The following is a 14,144-nucleotide window of genomic DNA, read 5'->3' on the forward strand; positions in this document are numbered from 1 at the left end:
TTTATTATTATTAAAAATAAGTAATTTAAAACATATTTTTTTAATTTGATTAATAATAACATAATTTGATTAATAATTGATAAATAATTTATATCCTTTTTACTGTTTATCATCTTTTTCATATTTCTTAATTCTATTTATGGATTTAATTTTAATAAATATGTATAGAGTAAAAAGATACGTATAAATTTAAATTATCGACTCTTTCTATAACCGTTATACTTTTTTATGGTATCAACAGATGGCACTGCTGACACTGTTTTAGTACCTGCATAAATTTTACAAATCTATATCAGTATACAATTTTTAAAAAATTAATAAGTTGAAATTATATGCTTGGTTTACAACATTTTATACTAAGTTCTTATGTGCAGTATTTTAAAATTAATCAACAATAATTGCAATTGATTACCCATGAAATAAGTATATTTCTAAATTATTTTAATGTTTGGTTTAGTGTAGATTGTTTGAACATTATGACCTGTATAAAAGTGAATATGTTGAAGTTTGGAAAAGATTAATTTCATTGATTAATTAATATTTATTAAATTGCTGAACGGTATAACAGCGAGGAAAAGGAAAATGTTCGTTCATTTTCAGAAAATAAGTTGTAAGTAGTAACATAACGATTTAATACAATTTTGTTCCTTTATTAATATAGTTACCTATATATGTATGTGTTAATGTATTAATCGATATTGTATCTAATTATTTTCGTACTTTTCCAACATAATATGTAATGTGAGAAAGAATTCTGTTGCAAATAATTATACACTATTAGTACTGTCAGCGGTTAGTAACTCAAGATAGAATATTTTGATTTTTATACGTCAAATTTCAATTTTTCCCTTTGCATAAAAACTTTCAGTGGGAAAGATAGATGTATATGCGCATGCGCTGCCTAGCGACTGCAATTCGAACTAAGCTTATAACTGGAGTTTAAACTCTTATGTAAAATAATATTTACTTTCATTTTTGCACGTAATGTGCGTTTAATTTTTATTATTCCCATTTTTTTGTGTAACACACAAAGATATTTAGATAAATATTTCAGATTTCAATATTTATGTAAGCTTCTTTTAGAACATCAGAAATTCCTATTCGTAGGCTATGCCAAACCTACTTTCTCACTGCTCCCTTGTGTTTTATATATACATATGTATATGCTCACTAAGAATACTTCTTTAATTACATTATTATAGAAATTATTGATCTTAATTGACGAAACAAAAAAACTAAACGTGCATTATTATTATTATTAAAAATAAATTTTTATGTATAATTTAAATACAACATAAATTAGCAATGTTTTTTTAGCAATCTTAATAGTTTATCGTTATTTTCTTTAGCTAATAATAGTATATATTGTTACAATAAGTTTTATATTATATGTATATACATATAATTGCTAATTTCGTATATTTATAGATTTTAATTTTATGTTGAGTTTAATCAATCTACGAACCATGAAATTTTTATTAATTTATATTATAATATACTTTTTAACAATTTATTATGTCTTTGCATTTATGTACTCATTAATATTAAAATTAACATTATATTTATCAGTTTTCCCGATGATTATATTTATTCTATATTTAAAATTATTTCAACTTCGTTTATATAATAAATATTGCAATTCGTGTTATACTATATGTTTTTATTTATATTTGTAGTTTGGAAAAGATATAATAATGTTAAATATGGAGTTATTAATCACATAAAAAAACATTCAAATAATAAAATGTAGAAAACTTTTCTAAATCTCCCTTTCTAAAGCTCTCTAAAAGTTTATATAATAATGCCTAATTTTCATGATATACAAGTATTTTAAACATATGAAGGCTTTATTGAAAGTTTTGAATTCAATATTGAATTTATAATATTGAGGTTACTGCAAATTTGAATATTTTACTAACTTCTAATTAATAATTTGAAAAATGAAATAATATCTCATTTCATAAACACGGTATTACTATAATACCAAAAAAACAGATACTAAATTTTTAATTATGACAATTAAGTTCAATAATTTCAATAATAATACAAAACTTTTGGAAATATCATGTGTACATGAGGTGCGCATTAATAATTTTACTTTACTATCATAATTTATTGCTAATAACTTCACACGTTTAATTTTCGAATGAAACACTTGTATCGTTTTCTGTTTGAGTATGCACGTATCTGTCTTTTAGTAATTGACCGTTTTAGTTCGCAGTGGCAATAAACAATTTTGTAGAGAGAACTAATTTGTAAGTCCATTTATTACTGCTAGTCGATAAATATGCAATGAAGTTCGAAAGACGGGATTTTTACTGGAAATTTTAAATTCTAACTCTAACATCAAGCTAGCATTGAATCTCTTTCGTAATTTGTGAACGGTAAAAATATAAAACACAGTTAAAATTATTTTACGTCATCAATCGTGTCTGTTAAAGCTATAACATTTAATAAACTTCTAGTTTAGACATTTGAATAGAATAGAAAATATGTAGGTGTTTTGATACTTTCTTCTCTCAATCGTTGTCGCATAACCTCTTTCGTTCTTTTGCATGAAAAATAATTTGTCATGTATGAAAAATACTTATATGTATTTGTGCTCGAGCGTGTCATATGTCATAGAAAATCAGGATTTGTCTCAACGATCACATCAGGAATATTCTGAACATTGTAAATTATAACGAACAATTCTGGCAACAATATCGCAAGGCTTGAATCAGCGTGCACAACGTCTCGTAAGAGCAGGAGAGCGGAACTCGAACTGTCTTCTCCTTCTATTTGTCGGACTGTGCTCTTATTTGCTGGCTCTTGCGTCCCTCTGCGACTCTCTTTCTCTGTCTCTTTCCTCCCTGTCGATATCTATATACCTGCCATTCCATCTTTGTCTAGCTTACCTTATATACGTACACACCGCATCTTCCTTTCTCTCTCGCTCAATAGGGTGAGATCGGGCCACGGACGTATTCGACAGGATTGGACCAGCCTCTGACGTCATTGCGTGGACCGACGTATCTCGTTGACGATTGTCGAAAGCATGCTGTTCTCGCGCCTCTATATATCCACCTACAGCAATCAGCGGCAAATTCAAACACATGATAAAGTTAGATTTCTCTTGTATTGCATTAATCGAACGTTACTTTTTCTCGTGCCTGGCAACGATGAGTGAATTAGGTACGATCATTTGAAAAAATTAGTCTTTCGTCTCTAACAGTGAATTATCGATTCGGATGGTTTTTTGAAATTCCAACGAAATCTAAATTTCCCAGATAGAACTCTGGACAGGCTGGTATAAAACTGTGAAGCAAAAAAAGAAAAGGGACGAATTATTAATTTCTCTCATGAAGGTGAAGTCCTGGTGTTTTAAATATGGATTTTTACGGGTCGTGTATTCTTTATATATATATGTATATATATATATAACATATATATAAAGAATACACTCTCGTTTCACTTGTATATGTATATACAATTCCCCCATTCCTCACGTACCATCTACGTTATTGCTTGTATTCTTTGTGCTACATAGAAGTCATAATATGCTTTATAAAACCGTGAACTCAACTTCTCTTGGTGTTTATTAATATAACGTTTATTATACGATTCTAAAATTTCGTTGGTATTACTAATTATAAGAGAAATTTTATTTTAAGTAACGAATGTCGTTTCTTTTAAATGAAGAGGAAAATTACTCCCATTTCAACGATATAAAACATACATAGCAAAATATTAGTACGTACTCTACATAACCTTAGTCTGAACATTGGCACAGATATTTTGTTTCAAAAAGTTATACGTATTCGTTCGAAAAGGTTGTCCATTTTCGAACAATTAAACTTATTATAAACTAATATAAAATTTTTGACAAATTCAACCAATTAAGTGAAGAGGAATAATTTTCAATATTTTTCTATGGTTTTTAACAGAGGCTGCTGTGCTCCTAAGTACTGCGTGACATCATACTCGTGCGGACATAAGGTACCCGAAAGAGAACAATAATCGACCTCGCTCAAGATGAATGACATCGAAGTCTGCGTAAGCGGCTACGTGCTCCGATGTTGAGGAACATCAGCAAGGGCGCTAGCCGCAGAAAACAGTAGAGGTTAGGTATGGCCAGGACGGTACGTTCCAGGCAGTGGAGAGAAGAGTACCCGGAGAGAGCACCCGGGCCGGGTAGGTAGGTAGGTATACATAGGTAGGTAGAGCGCAGAGGCAGACGAGAAGAGACGACCGCTTGAAATCCCTTTCTCCTTCCCGCCTTTCCTGCCTGCTTCTCTCTACCGCCCGTCCGCCATGCCACTACGAGCGAGCGAACGTACAGCTAGGCCGGCACAGTCCTGTAGCCCATTTGGCATTTCCCCAGCTATAGCGGCGGTCCTGTAGCCCATCGTTGTTATCGTCCCGCAGCTGCATAAAGTCGGCTCTACCTCCCCTTACCCCTCTGACCCTCTCCCATGCTGTCGACCAACCGCCCGTCCACTCCCCTCCTCATTCTGTTTCGCTCACCTCGCTGCTCGACATCAACGTTTCTTCCTCCATCTCTCTCTCTCTCCCCTTCTCTCTCTATTCTTCCTTCTCTCACCCGCCTGCCGACCTGATCGTGTTGCCCTCCTTCCTCCCCCCAGTCGTACCGACGCTTCGACCAATCCCCTTCCTTGTCGCCCCATGAGCTCTCGTTGTCCGCCGTTCACTTCTCTCTCCCACGAGCCTGCCAGCCTGACGTTTCCCCCACCGTACTCCTACTACCACTAACATTCCCTTATTCTATATCGTTACCGCTAACTCACACACATATACCATCAGCAGCATTGGTACCACGTTTCTACAGCGACGCAACGGTGGCGCCGCCAGACAGGGACGCCTCGAAACGTTTTTACCCTCCTCTCTCTCCACCCGTCTGATCCAACTCCATATACCGCCGACGACGCCTGATGCTGCCGTGCTGCGGTATATACTCGCGCACCGTCCTTGTCGTTCTATCGATTCCCTACCTTCCTCCTTCCTCTCTTACCCAACCTCTTCTCATCCTACTCGTCATGTGCCCCCTCTTTCGCTTTTCTCTCTGCGTCTCACTGCCAGCCAACTTGCCTGTCTGCTTGCCTGGCTTGCCTGACTGCCTTGCTCGTTTACTTACTTGCTTGCATGCTAGTCTGCCTGCTAGGTTGCTAGCCTGCTTGCTTGGCCCGCTTGCTTCGTTCAACCTCTACGTCGGTGTAACCTTGGTGGAGAATAACCCGCCGTTCAATTCAAGGAATTATGACGGCCCCTCGATTTTCTCTTTTTCTATTTGCTAGCCCCTCTTTTTCGTTCTTTGTCACTAGTTTCCTTCTCTATCCCTCTTTCTCTTCTGTTTCGAGATGAGTAGAGAGTAAAGCCAGTTCTTTACTTTGCTCGTTGGCGCTCATCCGTGCTGATATTTACGCGCCTATGGGCCCCGTGCAGCGAGCGCCGCCATTACCTGAACTCCACCAATGATATCGTTCGATATACAAAGCGAGTTCGAGAATCGAAAGCTGCGTTCCAAAGATATAATTATGAAGCGATATTTTTCAAAGTTCCTTGAACATCCTCAATTTGCGCCGTACGTTGATTCAAGCGACAAAGAAAACGTACAATTTCGAAATTGTGGCGACGCGGAAGAAATATATATGTGCTTGTCAAGAATTGCAGAAACAGCGCCATCGTCTGATGGTCGATGGTGCGCAGGAGTAAATGAATGCGTTTCGAGGTTAGGTTATTTGTAATATAATTCTCGATATTCGATTCGATATGTCTAATTGAACAGTTTGAGAAGAACTTGTATTTGTCGTAGCAGCTTTGTTCTTCTTCGTTAATCAATTCGACTATGCAATTTTTCAACATAACGATGAACGATGGCCAACCGGTTTGAAGGTTAGATAAAGAAGTTACAGCGGAAATCAGCGTACATTAACGAACACAGAGAACTACTGATGGCGAGTATGTTGTTCGATCGTTAATTATAAATACCGCGTACCTACCATACATGTTCTTATTCTGTGTAGATATATATATTTTAAAAACGACCGATGATTATATCAAATGTATTTCATCTTTGTGTTAATCTACTTTTTACAATTAACACTATATAAAGTCGTCTCATTTTAAACAATAACAATCAATAGAATAGCGTACATGCTTACTTGCTGTGCATAACCATTAGTTTATCTTTATTACGATAATAATCAGATACATTATCTTCTTATTTTTAATACATGAATTGGATCTTAATTTTTTAATATAAAGCTTCTTACGGTGATTATTAAATAAACGTATTTTTTATTTAATACGCAATGAACTTGAATTTATCGTCAGAAAATTCCGTAGCTAATCGTTTATTTCGAACGTGCCATTGTGTTTGCCTCTTTCTCTTTATCGCATTATACACACATATATATTTATTTATTTCATGACGTCGATCAGTATCATTATGCGTCTGTAATGAAATTATAGTCGATGTATATATTCATTCAATGAAATTTATGTACAGTATTAAGAAACGCATGCAAGAAAAAGTAAAAGTTATTTCATACTTGAACTAGTAAACGAAAAAATATGGCATTTAGGTTAATCCGCGTTACTAGACGTTGCTAGAATGGGAGGCACGTTGTCCGTGTTCAAACGAAACTTTCAGCGTAATGAAATTTGAATTTAATTAGGTAGAATGAAAATTTAGTTTTATTAATTATTTGAGTCATAACCGGAAAGTAACGACGCAGTTTCACGGCGTTCACGCCGATATGCACGAACTCACTCGTAAGTGCAGAGATCGCGGAGAGGCATGAACAAGGCTGATCGCGTATACATATTTCGAGGAATAGGTGCGGCAATTATCGCTTCACGTTAATTTTTGGTGGCTTTATAGGTGGCTGCATTGGCGTAACCAGTCAATGATTGATCGGCTGGAAATCTCGGCAACGGTATACCGGCCAGAATTAACCCTTGAGATACACTCCGTATGTCTCACGGGCCCTTCAGTCACTTGAAATTATCGGCGAGCACGGTGAGTAATTGCACTTTCAATTGGTAAATTATTAAACCCGTCGCATCTCGTTTGTTACGCCCGTGTTTTGATTGTTATTGAAATCCGCTACGGATTTCATTCTTTCTCCCTTCCTTTTTTTTTTTTTTTTTTTTCGATAATCGTACATCCAACCATATTCACCGAATTAATAACAAGAACCGCAACAACGACAGACATTCGAATTTCATTTTTTTCTTTCCTACGAATATATGAGTACGTTCTTTTCACGTCGTTAATTAACATCTGCCCCGAACAATCTTGTGTGATTTTGCATGTTTTGTACGAAAGCGGACTTTTTAATCGAGTTCACAATCGGGAAGGGGTTATTAAACGATTTCGAAGCGTTCTATTACATTTTACGAGGAACGTCTAAAAGTTGTTTTACTGTTGCTGATATTGAGGTTGCGCGACTATGCGGTTCAACGCCGGCTATTTCAAGTATTTTAGTGCGCTCGTTATTCTGTTCGTTTGGCGGGCCGGCGCATAGAAATAGCGAAAGAACACAACTTTTTTTTCATTCGTTCTTGACCTTTCGGGGAAAAACGATCGACCCCGCTCCGCGTTCCTGTCGATGCAACCCTGTCGGTTCGTAGGGTAGAGGATGTAGGATATCGTTCGCGCGACATCAGTGTCAGTCACTTGTTGAATGTCGGCCAGCATGTACGGATGAGCATCCGGCGTGCGTCCTTGCAGTGTTTTTCGCTGCAGCCGCGCGCATTTCTCCTCTCCATTCGTCTGAGGTGTTGTACGTTGCCTGGTAAACTCGGGTCGCCGTATAAATACCGGCGCACATTTTCACAGGCAACCAGCTTCGTGAAACGGAAATAATTTTCTCGGCAAATATCATGGATTCTTAAAAATATAGTATAGTGACATTTTAATTAATTAACGTTATAACGTTCGAATAGAAAATATCTTTTTACCTTTATGTCGCTCTATACAAACGATATACGTGCACGATAATGGAATACGAAAAACGTGTTCATATATATTTTATATACGAAAGGCAATATTATAGTATATTACAGTTTACACGTAAAATTATACGAAATGGATTCTCTTTTACTCTCACGGAATTATAGTGCTGTTTGAACGTTATCGAAATTCGTCATTGGATTTCGATTCGAGGTTGAGGCGGAAGGTGAAAATTGGCCATTTTTGGAAACACAGGCGTCGCTCGATTCACGTTATCGCGCTTTCCCCCCCCCCCCCCCCCCGTTTTTACTAAATAAGTTCAAATATCAAAATCTTCAAGCTAATTGGAAATTTCGCGGAAGGAAATATTTTTCTTCTCTTAACCTATTAACCAGATTATTCCTTAATTAGAAACTTGCATAATCACGAAACAAAAAAGTAACAAAGATAAATCAATTTCACTTAAGTCAATTTACCCTTTCCACATTTAACCATGACGTGATTTATCGTTAACAGAAATACCTAAAAATATTATGAATCCTCGAATGAAGAAATTATTACGTCGAAAACAGATCGATACGGCGAATGACGAATATACTCGCCGTCCTCCCTATCTACCAGTTAAATACTTTGTTTTATTTATTACATTACGCTGTAAAATGCTCGATAATTTATCAAGCGACACCCATACGCGGGTTAATAATTCTTTGAACTATCTCGAGCAGAGGATTAAATACATAATGGCCGTGGATTATTAACCGAAGCTAATCACGATTTTGCGGCGATATATTTCGCAGGATGACTTGGTGGGATCGTTATTAATTGATTTCGAGAACGGATCGACCGCAAATTTATCCGGGCAGATGTAATTCGGGCTTCTGAAATTGAATCAAGACCGCGCGTTCTATTTTTAAGTGGACGTTCCGATGCACTCGGACGATGCGACGAGGCAGAGAATTCTCGTCCTCGTCGTTCCGCCACGGGACGTCGACAGTTCGCGATGATGTTCTACGATGTCTCTGCCGGTCGTTCTGCAGCGTTACATCGATGACGAGGAACGTGAGGATTTTACAACTGGAAAGATTAAGCGGGGATGCGCGGATGATTTTACCATTACGTTAATGACCCGCACCTCCGCGCTTTCGGCGAATTAAATCTTAGCCCCGCTGCACTGTTTGCGCCATACGGTAGTTTAGCTTGGGGCTTCCGCTGGCGAAATTTCTGTCGTACAGTTGGAGTTTATGTAAGAGGAATTTTGACAGACGCGTGTGCAGCTGAATTCGATATTCACCTAATTAACCTGAAGGCTTATGTGTAGCGCTGGCGTTATATCGCGACGTTAATTGCTAATGCGCCTGTATTTGCTTGCAGAGTTTACGCGAACGAATCGAAGACAGTTCGATCTGTTATTCGATGGTGGAAATTCGAACTTTGATCCGACACTGACGCAACGTTCATGATAATTTCCTCTCGTCGACTGGACGTGGCGAGGCCAAGTCCATCTTTTTGCATTTTTAATGCTGTCACGCAGTGCAAATAATGCTACGCCTGTTGACCTGCTTATACGACAAGACCAAATTAACGTCGTTTGTATATTTTGAATTTCTTTGAATAATCGTTTATATATTCGTGGGAAACTCAAAGATACAACAGCAAAATGCCTACGATATCCAAAGTATGGCGTTGTGATATCTGGATGAAGCGATGAAAAATCCTCCTTCAGCTTCTATTTCTTCAGTCGTGTTTGTATCAAGTAGTGAAAATTAATTTGCGATGTCTTCGTGTCTCTTTGTTTATTAATTAGAAAGTGTCGAGTTACGATTCACGAAATACTCGCGACTCGAGTAAAAAGTATTTCCTACTTTCTAGACAGGATTTCGTTAACCGAGGAGTTCACGGTTTGATTAATTTAAATAATTGTATTCTTACCAGCGAAATCACAAAGCTTTGAACTTGGTGGCCGTAGGACAAATCCGAGAGATCTGGTTTTTATAAATTTCCTGTATTTTATACATTTTCCAAAAGACATATTCTATAGCTTGCCTTTTGATAAATTATTTAAGTAGCGAAAAGGATGGCGGGTAATTGAAGATTAGCCCGAAGCGTATAATGGAATTTCATTCAGCTTTTACGAAACCTGCGTATGAATGTTACTACGGGGAGAGATGCAGAACTTTCTGTTGTTAATGTTGCATGTCCCACCCACGAAGGGATGTCATATTTCGATCCTTATTTCTGTTAAAATGGAAACATTGCAGGCAAATAAAACTTTTATCATAAATATTACAGAGCTGCACTCTGACGAATATTTCATATATCTCGCGACTTAACATTGTAATATGCTAAAAGATGTTTCACAATTGCCTAAGCAGTTTTATAAATGTATAAAAACGCAGCAACGGCACAATTACCATGTCCTTTGTAATATATCAAATTTCATAGAAACGAAAAAACAGTTTATCGTTTCACTCGTAATATAGTTTCTAACCATATTAGTACGAACTTGATTACAATTTCATCATAACAAATGATAAGTCTCTACGTTATATTAAACTTTAACACAAATTACACTCGAATGTACAGTCACTAAATGTTCGGTGAAAACAATCATGACACGTTGGATCAACTAGTTGATTAAAACAATCTCCTAACACTGGCACGCTAATATACGTGTCGATAATCCATACAGTTATCGAATACAACGCTAACACGATGGTTGTGCGTGCGATGGTTGTGCTGGTGAATCGACTGACTCTATCGGTGAACCGAGCAACGTACGGGGTCAAAGCATTGTACTTGAAAGAAAAGGCGTCTGGCTTTTTAGCTAGTTACGGAAGCCTTTGTACCCCGTTTTGTAGGTGCAAGGTGGCTTAACCGCGGTCTTAAAGGATTCTATTGTCACCGAGGGTTGCACTTGTTTGCCGAAATCGACCTTATTCCGACTCGTCCGCATTTTTAAGCTACGTGTGCGTAGATAGGACGAAAAGGGTGTGCGTAACACGAGCTCGACTTTAATGTGACCTCATGACCCTTTAAAAGGAGACGACCTCTTCTCCGCAGGCGAACTTTGATTTCTCCCTTGGAATAGCGAAAATCGATTTCAAGTATAGCACATTTTTTCCCTTGTTCAGAAACGACGATACATTTTTAAAAACATTAGCCTTGAATGTTACAACAAAGCAGATAACAATTGTAGATATAACACGGGTGGAAGAAACTGTCATTTGTCATCTTTTTGTCAATTTTTCTCTGTTAAAAAAATACCTTTTATAAATACTTTTTACCATATCCGTCTCTTCTTTTGTAGTTTATTTTTAATTCTTTCGTCCTCGGTGCGAACAGAATTTCTCCTTCGACAGATAATTTTTATCGATGGCGGCTTTGCAGGAATAAGCGTTTCTTAGTATTAGCGACCAATCTTCCACTCTTTGACGAATTAGAAATTACTCGTTCTAGCAGAAATAAATGTTCATCGGATTAATAACAAAGTTTTCTTCCTTCAAGTTCAAGTATCTTCACCTTTTTGGCCAATTAAAAATTATTCATTCCGACAGAAATAACTATTTATCGATTTAATGATAAAATGGGTATCGATGACATTTCTTCAAGTTATAACATTTTCAGCTTCCTGATCGATAAATAATATTCATCCTGGCAAAGAAATATTCATTGGATCAATAAGAAAGTAGATTATCGACAAAGGCAAGGCAGATCTTCTTTCTTCAGGTTCAAACCTTTCAAGTTTTTTGGTCAATTAAAAACTATTCATTTTAACAGGAAGAAATATTCATCGAATTGATAACAAAGTGTTCTTCCTTCAAGTTCAAGCTCACCTTTTTGGCTAATTAAAAATTATTCATTCCGACAGAAACAACTATTCATCGATTTAATGGTGAAATAAATATCGATGACAAAGTAGATATTCTTCTTTCTTCAAGTCCTTCTGATCAATTAAAAATTATTCGTTCTAGCAGGAACAGATATGTATTGGTAATAAAGTAGATATTTTTCCTTCGCTTTCAAACATTTTACAGCTTTACAATCGTAGTTCTTGGAAAGTTTGGTCATTGATCGGCGAAGTCTACGATTTCGTGGTTGAACGGGCCTAAGCTTGGTCGAAAGGTTGTGCGACCTACCTGAAGTGTAAGGGTCGAGTTTACTTCGAAATATTGGCGCCCAGTGGTATTTGTAGCCTAAGTTCAGAGAGCCGGGTTCAAACAGGTCTGAACCCTCGGTCCCATGGCCCATTATCCCGAAAGGGCCTTCGAAATTCCTTTAGCCTGTGGAATTGGTAGAGTCGAAACTTTGTGTCCCCGTATCCGGTGTGGTCGACCCTGAGCTTCGACTCAAAAGACGTTTCACGTGTACACGTAGCTGAATATATTTAAGCCTCCTCGTCCGATTTTTCTTCTTCGTTCGTCCGTCTTGGAAATGCAGGTGGAAAGAACGTAGCGAAGCGATTGGAACGAACAGAGAAATTTTATGTGACTAACATATTTCTAATCTCTTCGTCATTTGTTTCTACATTAATGAACACTGTCGTAAATCATTTTTTTATTCCTTGTTTTTTATCCAATTCATCGCTGTTATGTTTATACGCGGTTACTTCTTATCTCTCCTTTATTCGTTTTATGCGTTCATTAACGTGAATTGTAAATTATTTTTTATTTCCTGTTTCGTAGCCGATTCTTCGCTCCTTATATTTACGTGACTCGTTCTAATCTCTTCGTCATTGTGTTTCATGTTCATTAATAACGAGCTCTATTGTAAATTATTCTTTATTTGTCCTTTTCTACCCAATTCGTCTAAATGTTCTATTTACGCGACTAATTTATCTGACTAGTTCTAATCTCTTCGTTGTTTGTTGCCTCGTTAACGCGCGATATTGTAAATCATTTTTATTTCCCGTTCAGTAGCCAATCCTTCGTTCTTGTCTTATATCGATGTTTCATTACAAGGTTGTAGCTTTAAATACATATAGTGCAGCTAAGACGTGTAATATTAAATATATTTTGAAATAGTAGAAGGTCGTAGAATCAAGGTTTAATCTGTGCCTGATTTACGGTGACGTGGCTTAGTATAATAATAAGATAAATGTTTCTGTTGTTCAAATACTCCAGCTTCGGTCTTGAACAGCACATTTTGGTTAATTTATACGAATGATATAAATACAGCTATTTCTCCAAAATAAAAGCACGTAAATTGTGCAAGAAGCAAAATGATTTATTAACGTGCTTCAAGTAACTAACGATTATTTAACAGAGAATTTCTAATTTCGTAAGAGACGTATTAAACGCATATACACGTGAATCAATACATGTAAATACACTAACATTTAAAACCAAATGTAACTTTATGTAACCAAACAATTCACCTGAAACTAATTTCCTAACAATTTTTTTAATTTCACGTATCAGTTTCATTCGTCTAACGAATCGAAATGAACTAATTTCAAAAATATCCTACGCAACTAAACAATTTTTTTTTTTATTTAATTCTTTTCATTCACAATTTGTCCAATTTGGACACTTGGTAGAATTTTTTAACCGTTCCAAACAATTGGCTAACATTTCCAGATTTTCTACAGAATATACTACATCCAACATCCGAAACATAATAATCAGACATTTTTATGCGAATTCACGCGTTTGAGAATATAATTAAACAAATAGGATCTCGGTAGAAAATTGCGTTCCATCGATCAACTATTATAAAATTATTATATCAAAGTATCGTATCGTATAGTGGAAAACACTATGCTTTTGGGTATTTCATACACACGCGTTTTGCAGAATTTTTCGCTTTCGAATCTCCTGCAAACGCAGAAAAATCCGCATTCTAGCGGTTGCGTGTGTAGCCAGCGATGCAATATTTAAAATAACAACGCGATTTCACGGCAGTAGTGTTCAAATATGAAGAGCGTAGGTGTTACATGACGTGGATATTATGTAATAGTTGTTTCGTTTCATCGTTCAGACGGCTAAGGAATATTCACTGGTGTAAACTAATGTGCAGTGTTAAACGATCGCCTATCGTCTATCGTATCATCGGAAAGTTAGGACACTTAGCGATGATACAGAAATGGACTTGCTTATCATTGTGCAAACGTTCTCGCGCCAAGCGACAAGTAGGACGCGGCTCCTGGCGAAAAAATCACACGTGTCATCCTATTACGTAGCGATTACCT

General features: G+C 36.5%; 1 protein-coding gene across 15 annotated transcripts in view; it reads left to right on the forward strand.

Moving 5' to 3' along the window:
• Window positions 1-3,524: 3,524 nt before the first annotated feature.
• The window catches only part of LOC126874937 (zinc finger protein rotund), a 406,667-nt gene continuing 396,047 nt past the window's right edge, over window positions 3,525-14,144 (forward strand). For 7 of the 15 annotated variants that reach the window (XM_050637446.1, XM_050637443.1, XM_050637448.1 and 4 more), the window contains exons 1-3: window positions 3,586-3,732; window positions 3,927-4,181; window positions 6,884-7,021. The gene's annotated coding sequence lies outside the window, so the exon portion shown is untranslated. Of the gene's footprint in view, window positions 3,733-3,916; window positions 4,182-5,056; window positions 5,729-5,815; window positions 5,959-6,883; window positions 7,022-14,144 lie in introns of those variants that run through there. The other 8 variants (XR_007693127.1, XR_007693129.1, XR_007693126.1 and 5 more) reach the window with 6 other exon arrangements.

Source organism: Bombus huntii, chromosome 17 (genome assembly GCF_024542735.1).
Source record: "Bombus huntii isolate Logan2020A chromosome 17, iyBomHunt1.1, whole genome shotgun sequence".
NCBI lineage: Eukaryota > Metazoa > Arthropoda > Insecta > Hymenoptera > Apidae > Bombus > Bombus huntii.